Here is a 13091-nt window from a genome sequence, read left to right as displayed (position 1 = left end):
GTGGATGTCTACACCTGAGCAAGTTACCTAAGCTGCTTTCATAGGCATTGGAAAGAAACTGGCAACTACAGAATGTGAGATTCATCTTTTTCAGACATCCATCTGAATACCTAATGCCTGGTTTTCCTCACTGATTGTAAAGGAAATTAATATGGCTAGTTCAGATAAACTCTCTATTGGAAATGTTTACAGTGAGACAACAAGGAACTGCTCAATACAACAAGGTTTTCCTGCTTTAACAAGAAAATGTAAGTCATACATGGTAAAAATGAAATTCTGAATCCGTATTGGATTCAGAACATGTCGGGTTGCCTTTTACTACTGAGACCTCGGTTATGTTATTTCTGAGTTATAGCAACATCCACAAAATCAGAGCCAAGTCTTCAATTCCCTTACTGTATGCAATAACTACTGACTGATTTCATTAGATTGGCCACTCTGAAGAGATTAAAGTTGTCTGCAGAAGCCAAATCCTAGCAGTGTTTGCCGAGAATTCACTAATAGGTTTAGAATAAAATAAAAAGTACATCACAGGTGAAGTTAAACCACTCAGGGTGATTTGGATAAATTAAATACTTGGAGTTCTCAGTCTCCCTAGTGTTTTGTAAATAAAATGACTCAGATTTATGGCTCTGGAAATACATCAAGCCTAAAGTTTACTTATTGAAAAATGCCATATTTAAATTATTCTAAAAAATAAAAAATTTACATTTCTCTCAAGCATTAAGACATAGCTTAAAAATTAGGGGCCATAATACTGGATGGCACAGTCTGAAGAATTACTGTGTTTCTGTCTAGGGAAAATACTGATTAAAATCTACACCAAAATGTGCAAAGTGTTCCATCCCAGCACTCTGTGAGTTGTTAATGTCGTGATCTTCCTGAAAAACCTCCTTCTGGTGACCTTCTTCCTCACTTCCAAAAAGAAAAAAAGTACAGGGGATAACTATTAACCTGGTCACTCTTACAGTGAGGACGTTGGTTAACTTCGGTCATTTACTTCCAAGGTAATGATTATATTGTCAGTGAGGGTACTTTTCCTTTTAAAGTCATCCTGAACTCCCACTTCTTCAGGATGAGGCATGCAAGTATCTCTTGAAAAACAAACCTGAGAATCAAGTTTAGTTAAGAAGCTTTGGTCTCGATGCCAAAAAATTTCCCCTCCAAAATCAAGAAGTGTTTAGAACTCAGTGGGCAATGGTCATTGCCATAATTTCCAAAGGAAATGACAATGTACACACATTGCAGTTTGTTACCAGTAGCATATCTGTACAGCAGGCTTCAGGCTTTAGTTAACAGGTATAATTAAAGCAAACACTGCAGTACTAAGAGTCAGTACAGTCTACTAGAAACCTGAGTTTTAGCCTAGACTGCCCCACTGATCTGCCATCCTGATGGATTCACTTAATCCCGCTTCCTACTCTTTGTTTCTTTCACCTGTGAATGCTATGGCAGGAAAGGGCTAAAGAACCTGCTGGCTGAATTCACCCACATCTTGGGTTGCTGATGGCCATGTACTTTCCTTGGGAATTGGTAAGGAACGCTCTATAAGATAAACAAATTATTCTAGTAGAAGCAGTCTTCTCTCTGGCCTTTCTGAGATGGTGGGTAGCAGCTGCTACCTGACATGTGGCAGGGACACCTCTGGGCATGGGAGGGGTAGAGGCTATGGGGCATGGCCATGAAAGCCACTAGAAGTCAGGTGGCCCACCTGGCTTCAGCTCTGCCTTATTCTGTGTCTCTTGTCTGGACTCCAGTGGTATAAAGAGGTGGTGGTTCATGAACAGAAGATATCACAACTGCTGAACCTTCCTTGTAGAAAATATGTTTTACTCCAGTCCCAGGGAGCTTGAACTGATTCCTGTGACACACATAGACCAGGCATACCTGTACCTCCAATTACGTGTGTGTGGTGCCTAAGCTGAATTCTGTACTCAGACACGCAAATCATACTGATTTCCAGGTATTGATATTAACACATGAACAAATTTGTAATGAAGGGATATATTGGAGAGGATATCCTCGAAGACAGATGCAAAAGTTCATAACTTGCCTCTTTAAAAGGAAATGTCAGACAAAGACTATTTAGGCTCAGTACCAAGGGCTAATTGAGCTCCAAGAAGCCAGTAGTCCAATGTATCTTCAGTAGAACTGATAAGAAAAATCGAATCTCTATTCACAGGAAATCCCAGCATTTCAAAATTAATACTATGCTCTTAGTATAAAGGAGACACAGTTTCAAGCCCTGCAAAATAAATTTTTTAAAAATTTTTTTTCTTTTCAGCCTGCAATAGTTTCTTGAAAATACCACCAAAACACATTGAAGAAATAAAAACTTTTCATTTATAACACCTGTAATGCTTATATATATATTTTAAATGTAATATATGGTTTTATATAATATATATAATATATAATATGTGCAGTTATATGTTTATTTTAAGAGAAATGTGCAAACATAATTAACTTAAAAACTCTAAGGTTAACAGTAACATTGAAGGAAACTGTTTTGGAGGTGCTGAAGTCCAATGAAAAAGTAGAAAGTACTCTTTTCACTTGTTTCTCATTTTGCTTTTATCAAAATCAATAGGCTTCTGTGACTTTCTTTTTTTTTTTTAAAGAGTCAGCTGTTACGTTGAGAACATTTTGTTCAGCTCTGGACTTGAAACCTCCTTTTCTTGGCTGACAATTTTTTCCTAGGAGCACCAGACCCCTTTTGCCTGGCTTCTCTGTGCAGATACGCCACTGGCAAACATTAACTCATTATTTTTGCCTAGCTCTTGCTCCATCACAAGTGTTGAAAAGGTAAAGGACACTTTTTCCTTCAGCACAATGCATCTGGCAGGTCACCATCCTGGACAGAAGTATCAAGCCAACTTTTACCACTGCAAAGCAAATTCACAGTCAACGCTTTCTGCTAAGCTGACTAGAGAAATTCTGTGCAGCTACACTGAACTGACAATAATAGCCAATTTAATCTTTTTCAGTAGTTGCCTGAAAACATCAACAGAAGAGAGGTCAGTTTAGATATACAGGGAGAAAGAAACCGCAAATGCAATCTGTGACTCTTGAAAGAGGTTGTTTTGTCGTTACTTGAAACAAACATTTAAACCTCAGGATTACAAAATTTTCACTGTTTGATAAACACATGCAGCACCTTCACCAGAGGCATATTTTTCTTTCCTCTCATTTAATACATGATAAAAATTTACACACATGTGTGTATATGTGCACATGCTCTATCTCATACATTGTAAAAGTGTGTGGGTATAGCTGTATACCCATATATACCCATAAACAGAGGTTTCTAAAGGGGGTATTTCTTCCTAATTCTCTCTCTTCGTGCACGCACACACATACACACCCCTTTCCTTCTCTTTTTGATCTTTTTGAAGGAGTAGATGGTGACAAATGATTAATAAAAGGACAAATTCAGAGAATTTTCATTTACTGCCCAGAAAAAAATCACTTTCTTTATAACCTCAAATGATTTTATCTGAATTAAAAATGCTTCCCTTAAAAACATTTCAATAGAAAAATTAGGCAGGATGGTTTTAAAATAGAGCTTAGTTGGTCCAAGTGGTGGTCTGTGGGATACTTGGTCTCCTGCCCGTGACTGGAGTAGTGCCTTAGTGCTGCCCAGCACCAGCCCACAGATTAGCCAAAGCACAGCCACTGACTGCTTCCATAACCATCACAATGGGTCTGCAAAGTGCAAAAGCTGGACAGCTCTTTGTCCAGCTTTGAACAGATGTGATTTTGCAAGTCATGTAAAATGACACGAAAAACCCTCATGAGGAAGAAAGGCACAACACTGGCTTTTATGAGAACATGATCAAGCCCCAGATAGCCTTAGAAGAGATCCAATGCATAAACCATAAACTACTGTTAAATATTATGGAAGAACTGACAGGTCCTTGATTGGGAAGCTTTAGAGTCAGGTCTGGTAATGGAACTGTGCTTTCATTATTATGGCTCATAATGTTCTAACAGTGTTCCTAAACCTGGAGAAGATCAATTGCTATGCCCTTCACATAGTCTTATTTCATTAATAAGCATGGACGCTAAAATCTTGGCCCAGATAATGGCAGATAGATTAACTGAAGTACTCCCACACCTAGCAGCTTTTAGACCAAGTGGGATTTGTATGTGGGAGTTAGGCTGAGCAGACTATTTAGCCTTGTGCATTACAAAAAGTGTTAGAGAAAGCCAGATTTAACAGGGCAAATGAAGAGGGGGGGAAAAGGCATTTAGCTATGTGCAATGGCTTTCTTCATCATGGCATTAAAAGTAAAATCAAAAACTTTGGAAGACAATTTGTTGCCTAAATTAAAACTTTTTATGCCTTCCTGCTAGGTAATGCTTAAAGGATGTAATTCATTCTCCTCATTCAATGAAGACTGGGAAAATAAGGCAAAGTTGTCACTTAGTACAGTTTGATTGGATGATCATTTTTTTAACAGCCCCATGTATTGAGTCTGGCATCAAAGAAGCATGAAGAGTCACAAAGTTTTGATGCCCTTTGGATTTGAATTCCTTGAGAAAACAATGCTGGAATTTATGAATGAGGAATTGTGAGGCCAGTCTGGCCGTAAGACTTAAAGCATTAGGATGTCTATTTAGCCACAGGCATTAACATACTTCTGTGCTCCTTAAGGGGCTCTTGGAAAAGCAAAAGGAAAAATTTCAGGACACAGAGATGCATATTATTATGATGTGTAACACAGGAGTATCTATAGAATCAAGACCCATGTCTATTCAAGTCCAATAGTCCTGTATGACATACACTGAGAGAGAGTTCCTGCTCCAATGAGGTCGCTTTCTAACTAGAGAACACAGCTGACAGAAAGGGAGTAGGCAATGGAGGGACTTAGTTACCCAAAACCTTCAACCCATCAGCATCAAAGCTGAAGTTAAACCCCAAGTCCTAAGTCCCAAGCTGAGTCTGCAATATCACCTAGATACTCACAGGTTCATGCTCACATTCTGGGCATCACGGGGACATCACTACCTCATCTCCTAGTTTTTCTTCCAAATATGTAGATCTGTCACAATCAGTTTTTACAGGTGTGTACAGTTACTACAGGCTGCAAGCAGGGATATTGAGAGGAGTGGCTGATACACCTGAGGGCTATGGTGCCAGAGGGACCTTGACAGACTGGAGCAATGGGCTGACAGGAACCTCATGGAGTTTAACAAAGGGAAGTGCAAAGTCCTCCACATGAGGAAGAACAGCTCCATGTACCAATAAGTTTTTGCTAAGTTGCATGAAGCAAACACTCGATTTTAATGGCAAAGCAAGAAGCAATCTGAACAAAAGTAACTCTTGGTGCAAAGGTTTATTAACAGGTATGGTAACTGGTAGCATTTGAATTACTCCAGCATCTCTTTGAGTATACCAAGAGCTGGGCACAGCCACTGGTAGTGAGCAGTTTATGGAAAGCATTACATTCTACTCCTGAATGAGTTCCCAGCACTGAAAAGACATCTTGCTCTGGAGGTGTGAGTTCATGTAGTACCAGGAAAGTAGACAAGGCTTGGTTACACTTGCTGAACACTCAAACCGTCCTCTTCCCATCTCGAAATACTACTAGGGCCGCATGCTAGAACAAGGCCTGTAGGGCAGATGCAACACACAGAGCTGGTACAACATGACAGCTTAGAGCTTTTAGTAAATCCTTAATTCTCACATTAGTAAGTGAAAAATTTTGCAAAAGCATTTCAATTTTATTAAATTCCAGTTAGAACTGAAAAGGGATTTATTATTATTATTATTATTATTATTATTATTATTATTATACATCTCAAATAGAGTTTTAAGTGTTTAATGGCAGTGATTACATAAAGCAAAATGCTAGAAGTTAAATCCAAGTGAAATGTTTAAACCCAAAGTTATTTTTTACTTTGAGTTAAATATTTTTCATTAAACTTTAGCAACAAAGAAGTGAATGGGAGTAGCAGTAAAATAACCCACCAAAACAGCAGCACTAAATGCAAAATAGAAATTCTGAGCTCTGCTTCCATATGCTTTGATTTTGTTGAGTTTAAAAGAAATGTGCAGTCCATACAATGCAAAGTTAGTGTCTGGAAGATCCTAATGGCAGAGGAAGGCAAGAGACCTTGCCTGTGGCTCATGGCCTGCCCAGCTGGGGATCTAACCCCAAGCACTGCTAAACCTGTGTCTAGGGCAGAGAGAAATTTAAAATAAAACAATCTCCAAAGTTGTTTGCTTAGTGTGCTTAGGCTGGACAACCCCAACTGAGAGCACATCTGGCAAGGACTTGTGAGAAATATCAGCTTCATTTGCCCTCTGTGGGTGCACCCACACTGGCACCATAGCATGGATCTGAGCCTAATCTCAAGTTCTGACTCTTCTCCTGCTCTGTTTGTGTGTAAGCGTACACTCCACGTGGATGTAAGCCAAGGTCTAGAGGGCAGTAGAGCAAGAGCCAAGAGGAAGGGCCTAGCAGGACTGATGAGAGTGAGCAGCAGCACACCAGGAGAGACCTTCTCCTCAGCTGTTTTCAAATGCCACAGTGAGGGCTCTGAGCCTGGGCTGTAGGGTCAGAAGCAGCGGCTGGGAAGACTGGCCAAAAGTGAATTTCACCTTTGTAGTGGATGTACTCTTTTCCCTTATACTGCAAAATAGGTGTGGTTTTGTTGATACCAGTCACATGTGCAAGAACAAGAAGGTAATTGCAAACATTTAGCGTGGACTTAGAAGGGCGGATCATGCTTGACTGACCTGATTGCCTCCAGTGATGAAAAGTCTTATTTTGATGAAAAGAGAGCAGTAGATAAAGTATACTTGGTTTCACTAAGACTTCCGATCCATCTCTACAGTGCTGTCATCTGGAAGCTGAGGATTTATAGTCCACTGGATGTCATGAAAGCTTCCTGGACTGTCTGTCTCAAAGGCTACTTACTAACCAATGTCTTGGCAACCAGCTGTTGGCCAGTAACAAAGAGTATCAATGATCTCGATAGTAAGGCAAAATAAATCCTCAGCTATTTTGAAGATGTAGGAAGTTAGGAGTGGTTGGTGCACTAAAAGGCAGAGCCTCACTGAGGATGGTCCTTAATAAACTTGAAGATAGGACTAACAAAAAATGTTATGAATATCAAGAGAGAATATTTTCACATCCTGCATTTGGCTGGGACAACCTCAAGCATCAGTACACTGGCTGTCTGAAAGAAGCTTAATGAAAAGGACAAGTAGACACAAAACTAAGTATGAGCCAACAGGAAGCTTTCCCTGCAAATAAGGCAAACACATTCTGAACAACACTAGGAGGAATGCGTCCAGCAGATCGGATCATAATCCTTCTCTGCACACCTGGAATACTGTGTCCCACTATGGATGCCTCCCACCCACAAGTTCAAGAGAAATATGCAGAAACTGGAGCTGATTCAGAAGAGAGCTATCAAAATGGTCCAGGAGATGAATAACCAAGTACAATACATTCAGAGAACTGGCCTTGTTTTATCTTATGAAGAGGAGGCTATGGAGTGAATAGTCATATGTACAAGTTGAAAGGTAACAAAAAGGTAACAAAAATAATGTAGCCAAACTCTTCTCAGTAGTGGCAGATGGTATAACGATGGGCAAAGGTCACAAGATGCAGCTAGGGAGGTTCAGATCGGACATAAGGAAAAGCTTTTCTAATAGGGTAGTGCTAGAGCAGGTACCCAGAGATGAAAATCACCATCCCTGGGAATTTTCAGAACTTGACTAGACAAAGCCACAGCTGACAGCAGGTGTTGGCAGTAGTCCTGTATGAGGGGAAGGCTGGTTCCAATGAACTCCAATCAGTTTCTCTGTGATTCTTTAAAACCTATTATAAGTAGCAATTAATTTTGTTCTGTAACAATTACTAATAAAGAAAACCCACTGATTGGTGACTTTGTATTGCTATTTATAGAAAATGTAATTACCATGTTTATTTAGCTTTCTTTTGTCTAATCATCACTTAAACTATTTATTTTGCTGTGCACATACTTCCAGTTCAATTGATAAGTGTATATGACTATATTTAGCAAAGGCTGTGACTGTGTTAACAGCCTCATCCACTTGACATGGCAGCCTTTCATATGAGATGGCATATCATGGTTCTGATGAGTCAATGTCATTGAAGATATTCCTGTTCAAATTACTTATATTTCACATGGTTATTGTATGAGCCTTCATCTCTTCCCATAAACTGTCACGCACAGCTATTGTTTTCATATGTATTACGAGTACACATAGTAGCCCCCATTTCAACCGAAATCTCATTAGCAGGGAGCAAAACAGGCTATGAAAATATAAAGTGGGAGAGGAAATAGAAAAGAAAAGAGACAAACCCATACATACAGCTGTCTGCTAACACTCCCTGATGTCTGCTGATTCCCAGTAGAGAGCTCCCTCTCCTCAAGACCATGTAACCTCTGATGATGCTGATGTGAAGTAACTGCTGTAATTCTCCCCTGAGCTGGCTTTCCATCAGCAGAGGGTGAGTTTTTGTGTAGAGTCTGTTACAAGCATAAAACAGTTTGGGATTCTCTGGGAGGCAAAGAGTAAAACTCATTATAAAGTTTGAGGCATTGACTTCAGTGCTGAAGCACTTATTAACGACCTGATTCAGATCTAAAGAAACTCTCCAACAAAGGAGCTTCTTCTGCCAGTGAAGCACAATTTGAGACTCATAGCTTGTATACACAGGGAAAATTACCAGCATCATTATGCCGGTATAATTATACTAGCTTAGCTACGCCAATAAAATTCTCCCTCTATGGTCACTGCTGTCCCAATATAAAAATACTTCTTTCCTATGGAGCTCATCAGAACATAATTTAAATGAGGACATTTATCGCGAGATAAGAAGGGCATGGGAAGTTTAACTGGCAGGGTATACTGGGGCAACTATGCCAGTATAGTTATCCATTTCCATATAGGCAGCTTTCAGTTGTTCACAGGAGTGTGAGATTGTGTCTTCTTGATGAAAGCTCTGGGTTTAAGTGTTTTCACATTGCTTCATCTACTGAAGTCAGAATAAATAATTATAAAAGAGAATCAGCTCAGTAATAGGATCTGATAAGCATATATCTCTGCTCAGCAAATTGCTGTGCTTGCCTCATTAGGATTAACCACCCCGCAGACAAAGAAGCCAAGTCACAGCTTCTGAGGATGCAGCGCCAGATGGAAGTTCCTATTCAAAAAATCTCAGGAGATGTCAGGCATCTGTTATTGAAGAATGTTATGGGTAAAACCTTAAGAACCACCCCTAATAGGGGGCAAACAGATGCTGGTAAAGCTTTTGTGAGGGTCTCATGAAGAAATTCCAGAAGTTAACATTTTTCAGCTGAGCTGTTCCATCTCAAAAATATGCACTACGTAGACCCATCGCCTGACAAAAAACCCTTTACCTGGATCTTCGTGAGAAAAGCCGTCAGAGTCTTGCCATTAAATCTTTGTTGGCTCAACTACCCTGTGGTTAGTCACGGAGTCTCACAGCTCTTTACGATCAATCATGTGAAGAATTCTATTAGGAACTGAGAAATACTCCTGCAGTGTGTGAAAGCAATGAGCAGGAAGGACACCCTACCACCGGGCTTTCCCCTACAGCTTTTACAGAAACAACTCCAATACAAGACTGATGGACTCAGAACATCCATCATTCTCTGATTTCTGCCCTGTGCTGACTGGAACAATTTCAGACAGGGACTTGTGAGAAGTGTCAACTTCATTTGCCCTCTGTGCATGCACCTACACAGGCAGCATAGCATAGATTTGAGTCTGATCTCAAGTTCTGGTTCCTCTGTTGAGTATACACTCAGGTATGGACTTAAGCCAAGGTCTAGAGTGCAGTAGAGCAAGAGCCAAGAGGAAAAGCCCAGCAGGACTGAGCAGAGTGGGCAGCAGTGCACCAGGAGATACCTTCTCTTTGGATCTTCTCGGGTACCACAGTGAGGGGTCTGAGCCTGGGCAGCAGCAGGGCTAGCATCCAGCAAAGCAGTAGGGAAAGGAGCAGCCCATGGGATCGAGTATATTTAAATCCACTCTTAGGTTAATCCTTTGTGTAAGACACACCCTGTGAGAAATAAAAGAATGAAACCCAAGGCACTGGATGTGCTACCAAAAAACATCTCCTGCTTTTGTAAAGTGGTATGCTTGGTCTCCAAACCGTATGCTTGATGGACCGTGCTCAAAGGCCTGGCTGACTAAGAAAGAAACACTCAGATTTACTGGTCTGAATTTAAGAAAATGGTATCACACTTTCTTCAGCATTACCAGTGTAGGACCTGGTCCACAGAAGTGACAATCTGCTTCCCAGAAGATGCCCACAGAGGGCAGCCCAACTCTCAGGACATGCTAAATTCCTCACCAGATGAGGTATCCCTACTCTCTTTGGTAATTCATGATCCAAGACTCCTGTGTTCAGGATTGCTCAGCCACTAGATGTCTCTGCGTACTACAGGGCAAAGCAGAGAAGATGAACTTCAAGCCAAAGCCAAATCCAAAGAAAAAAAAAGCTGGAGAGCAAACTGCATGGAAGCCTCCCTATTTGCGGTCAGATCTCTGCCTAGGTGATGTAGCAATGGAATGCTTTTCACTTGCTGACAGACTGTGTAGTTGTGAGCATACCTCAAGGAACGTGCTAGTTGCATGCTCTGGCTTGAATTGAGCTGGAACTTGGGAATATCTGCAGAAGAAGTGGAAAGAAAAATCCTTTCCTAAATTTCTGAAGAGGTAGATGTGCACTCAAGCTTCTCTAAACTAACCAGTTTCATCATCCCAGAATGGAAGGAAATTCTACAGCAAAGGCTCTTATCTACTCTTTCTGTTGGATAGGTCATAAAAGGACAGCAAGCGTTCCCTCAGACCCTTTCCCTGTGTTAGTTCTGCTATGTGTACTTGCATACACTGTTATTTTCTAACAGTATTCTTGTGTTCAGGACTTGTATTTAGCTCATCAGCACTTTGGGGCATGTGAGGTCAAGAGCCATAAAAATAGGTTGTGCAAATCTGATGGGGTCTGCAACAAATGCCAGCCTGTGACCTGACCGCAGAGGCAGAAATCAATAGATGAGGAATGTGTCTGAGTGGCTGCAGGAATTTTTTATCTTTTGCCTGACAAACAAGCTCTTTGGCATGAGAGCAAGGCCTGTGCACCACACAAGTGCTGGGGACCCAGCACACAAACACACAAACTTAGAGGGGAAAAATCAAAACATCAAAACTCTTTTTGTCTCCCTGAAACACAAACATTGTACTACAGACCAAGCTTCACAAGTTGCTGACATCAGAGCCCAGCTGGCAAGCTGTGCTAAAGCAGAGACCGAACAGCTACAGTACCCAGATGCAACTGTGGATGTCAGCTTGGAAATGCTCTTTCGAAGGACTTTTAGAAGATGAGGGCAAGACAGATGTGTCAAACTGGGTGCCCATGGAAGGAAAACAACATAAATCACACTTTTGACAGGCTTACCCATGAGGTCTCTACCTCATTCCCATTTCACTTTCCAAATCCTGGCTTGCTTGTAAGCAAGCAAGGCAGCACACAACGGGCCTGATCTGTAAACAGCAATGCACTGTATCTGCAAACAGAAGCTCTCTGGTGGTATTAGGACCACCACACCATTTCATAGGAAGCTTTACGTGTGTCAGTGAAGGGATTAAAGTGTCAAATAAAAAGCTGGTACATTAAAGGAGATTTCCAATAGTATATCTTATTACTCATCACTGACTCAGCTTGATAATGTAAAGTCAATGAGAGAAGTTGCCAGCACTCCTTTGTGTTATAATCATTAAAGAGCAACCGCCAGTGTTCCCACACTTTCAACTTTTGCAAAATTGTTGCTCTTTGCTCTTTACCACATCTGTGTTTGCATAACCAAGTGGTATACAGCTTGTCAACACCTCTTTATGCCTTACCTTCCTTCCTCCAGGGTTTTGTTTATGTGTCATCAGAGCAAATCCACTTCTGAGGATTAGAACCTCCTTTTCCACAGTATACAAAAGGGATCGATAATTGCCATATTAATTCTCAAGCATGAGCTCTGAAGGAATGAAAAAGGCCTGTATAAGCAAATCCAATTTTAGGAGAAACAATATGGCTAATTGCCTCACACCCTGCACTGCGGGGGTTCCTTTCTGGTTATGTTCATTGTCAAGTAAAACCACCCAGTACATGGGCAGGCAGGCAGAAGACATCAGTGCTTAACCTCCAGACAGGGTTACTGCAAGTCCAACACCGGTTCCCCCACTGCTATTAACAGTCGTGCCCAGTGCCCATGGGGTCAAGTCACAGGGTGTAGAAACATGCCACCACTGCTAGCTGGAGAATTTGGGCCATGTCTGTCTTCAGTGGAATTTGGGTGCCTAGGGCCACGTTCAGTCACCTCCTTTATGCCCAAGTCCCTATACTCTCCTTTCCCATTGGCACCTGTCAACAGCTCCCTGCTCTGTGTCTTGCTTATGTCTGTTGAATCACTCCACTTCTCACCGAGTAGGTGCAGGCATTGCAATGATTTTAGGCCATCTGTGAAAACAACCTCTAGGTCCAAAGTGATGACCCAGTCCAGTATTCAGGACTGTGTGATAACGGAGGTAGTAAAAATCTATTCAGCTTCTTGAGCTCTGAGTTCCTGAGGTGTTTCAACCTTTTCTCCTACAAGTGCTTAGGAGCAGAAAGGTTTGCTCTAATAGGCATCTAAATTGTTGCAGCTCAGAGGCTCTGACACACTCCCTCAGAGAGACCAGATTTATTAGATGTGCTCAGACTATGCCTAATACTGACAGCATCAAAACAACACTCACTCTTCTGACTCCTGCATACATCAGGGCATTTAAAGAACAGACTCCAGTGCCTGTCCAGACATATACCTTTGCCTACTGTTTCCCAGAAGTTAGCCAGATGTCCACTCAGTGTCTTTCAAAAATGAATCATGCCTATAAATGTTCACTAAACACTGGCAATGAAGAGCAATATGAACCTCTGTTGAGCACTAAATTGTCCACTGCCTATGTGGGCAATCCTAGGTGCCCAGCTTAGGTGGCATGAATCACCCTGATGGATCAGATACCTGCTAACGTTATCATACTTAAATTT

At 41.2% G+C, this 13091-nt stretch overlaps 1 long non-coding RNA gene across 1 annotated transcript; it reads left to right on the top strand.

Moving 5' to 3' along the window:
* Positions 1 to 6274: 6274 nt before the first annotated feature.
* LOC119145655 lies at positions 6275 to 11693 on the top strand. Its single transcript, XR_005103477.1, has 3 exons — positions 6275 to 7537; positions 8279 to 8492; positions 9121 to 11693. It is a non-coding gene; the product is annotated as an uncharacterized LOC119145655 (long non-coding RNA).
* The last annotated feature ends 1398 nt before the right edge of the window (positions 11694 to 13091 follow it).

This window comes from Falco rusticolus, chromosome 3 (genome assembly GCF_015220075.1).
Source record: "Falco rusticolus isolate bFalRus1 chromosome 3, bFalRus1.pri, whole genome shotgun sequence".
NCBI classification, from domain to species: Eukaryota; Metazoa; Chordata; class Aves; order Falconiformes; family Falconidae; genus Falco; species Falco rusticolus.
This window is presented reverse-complemented; position numbering and strand designations above follow the sequence as displayed.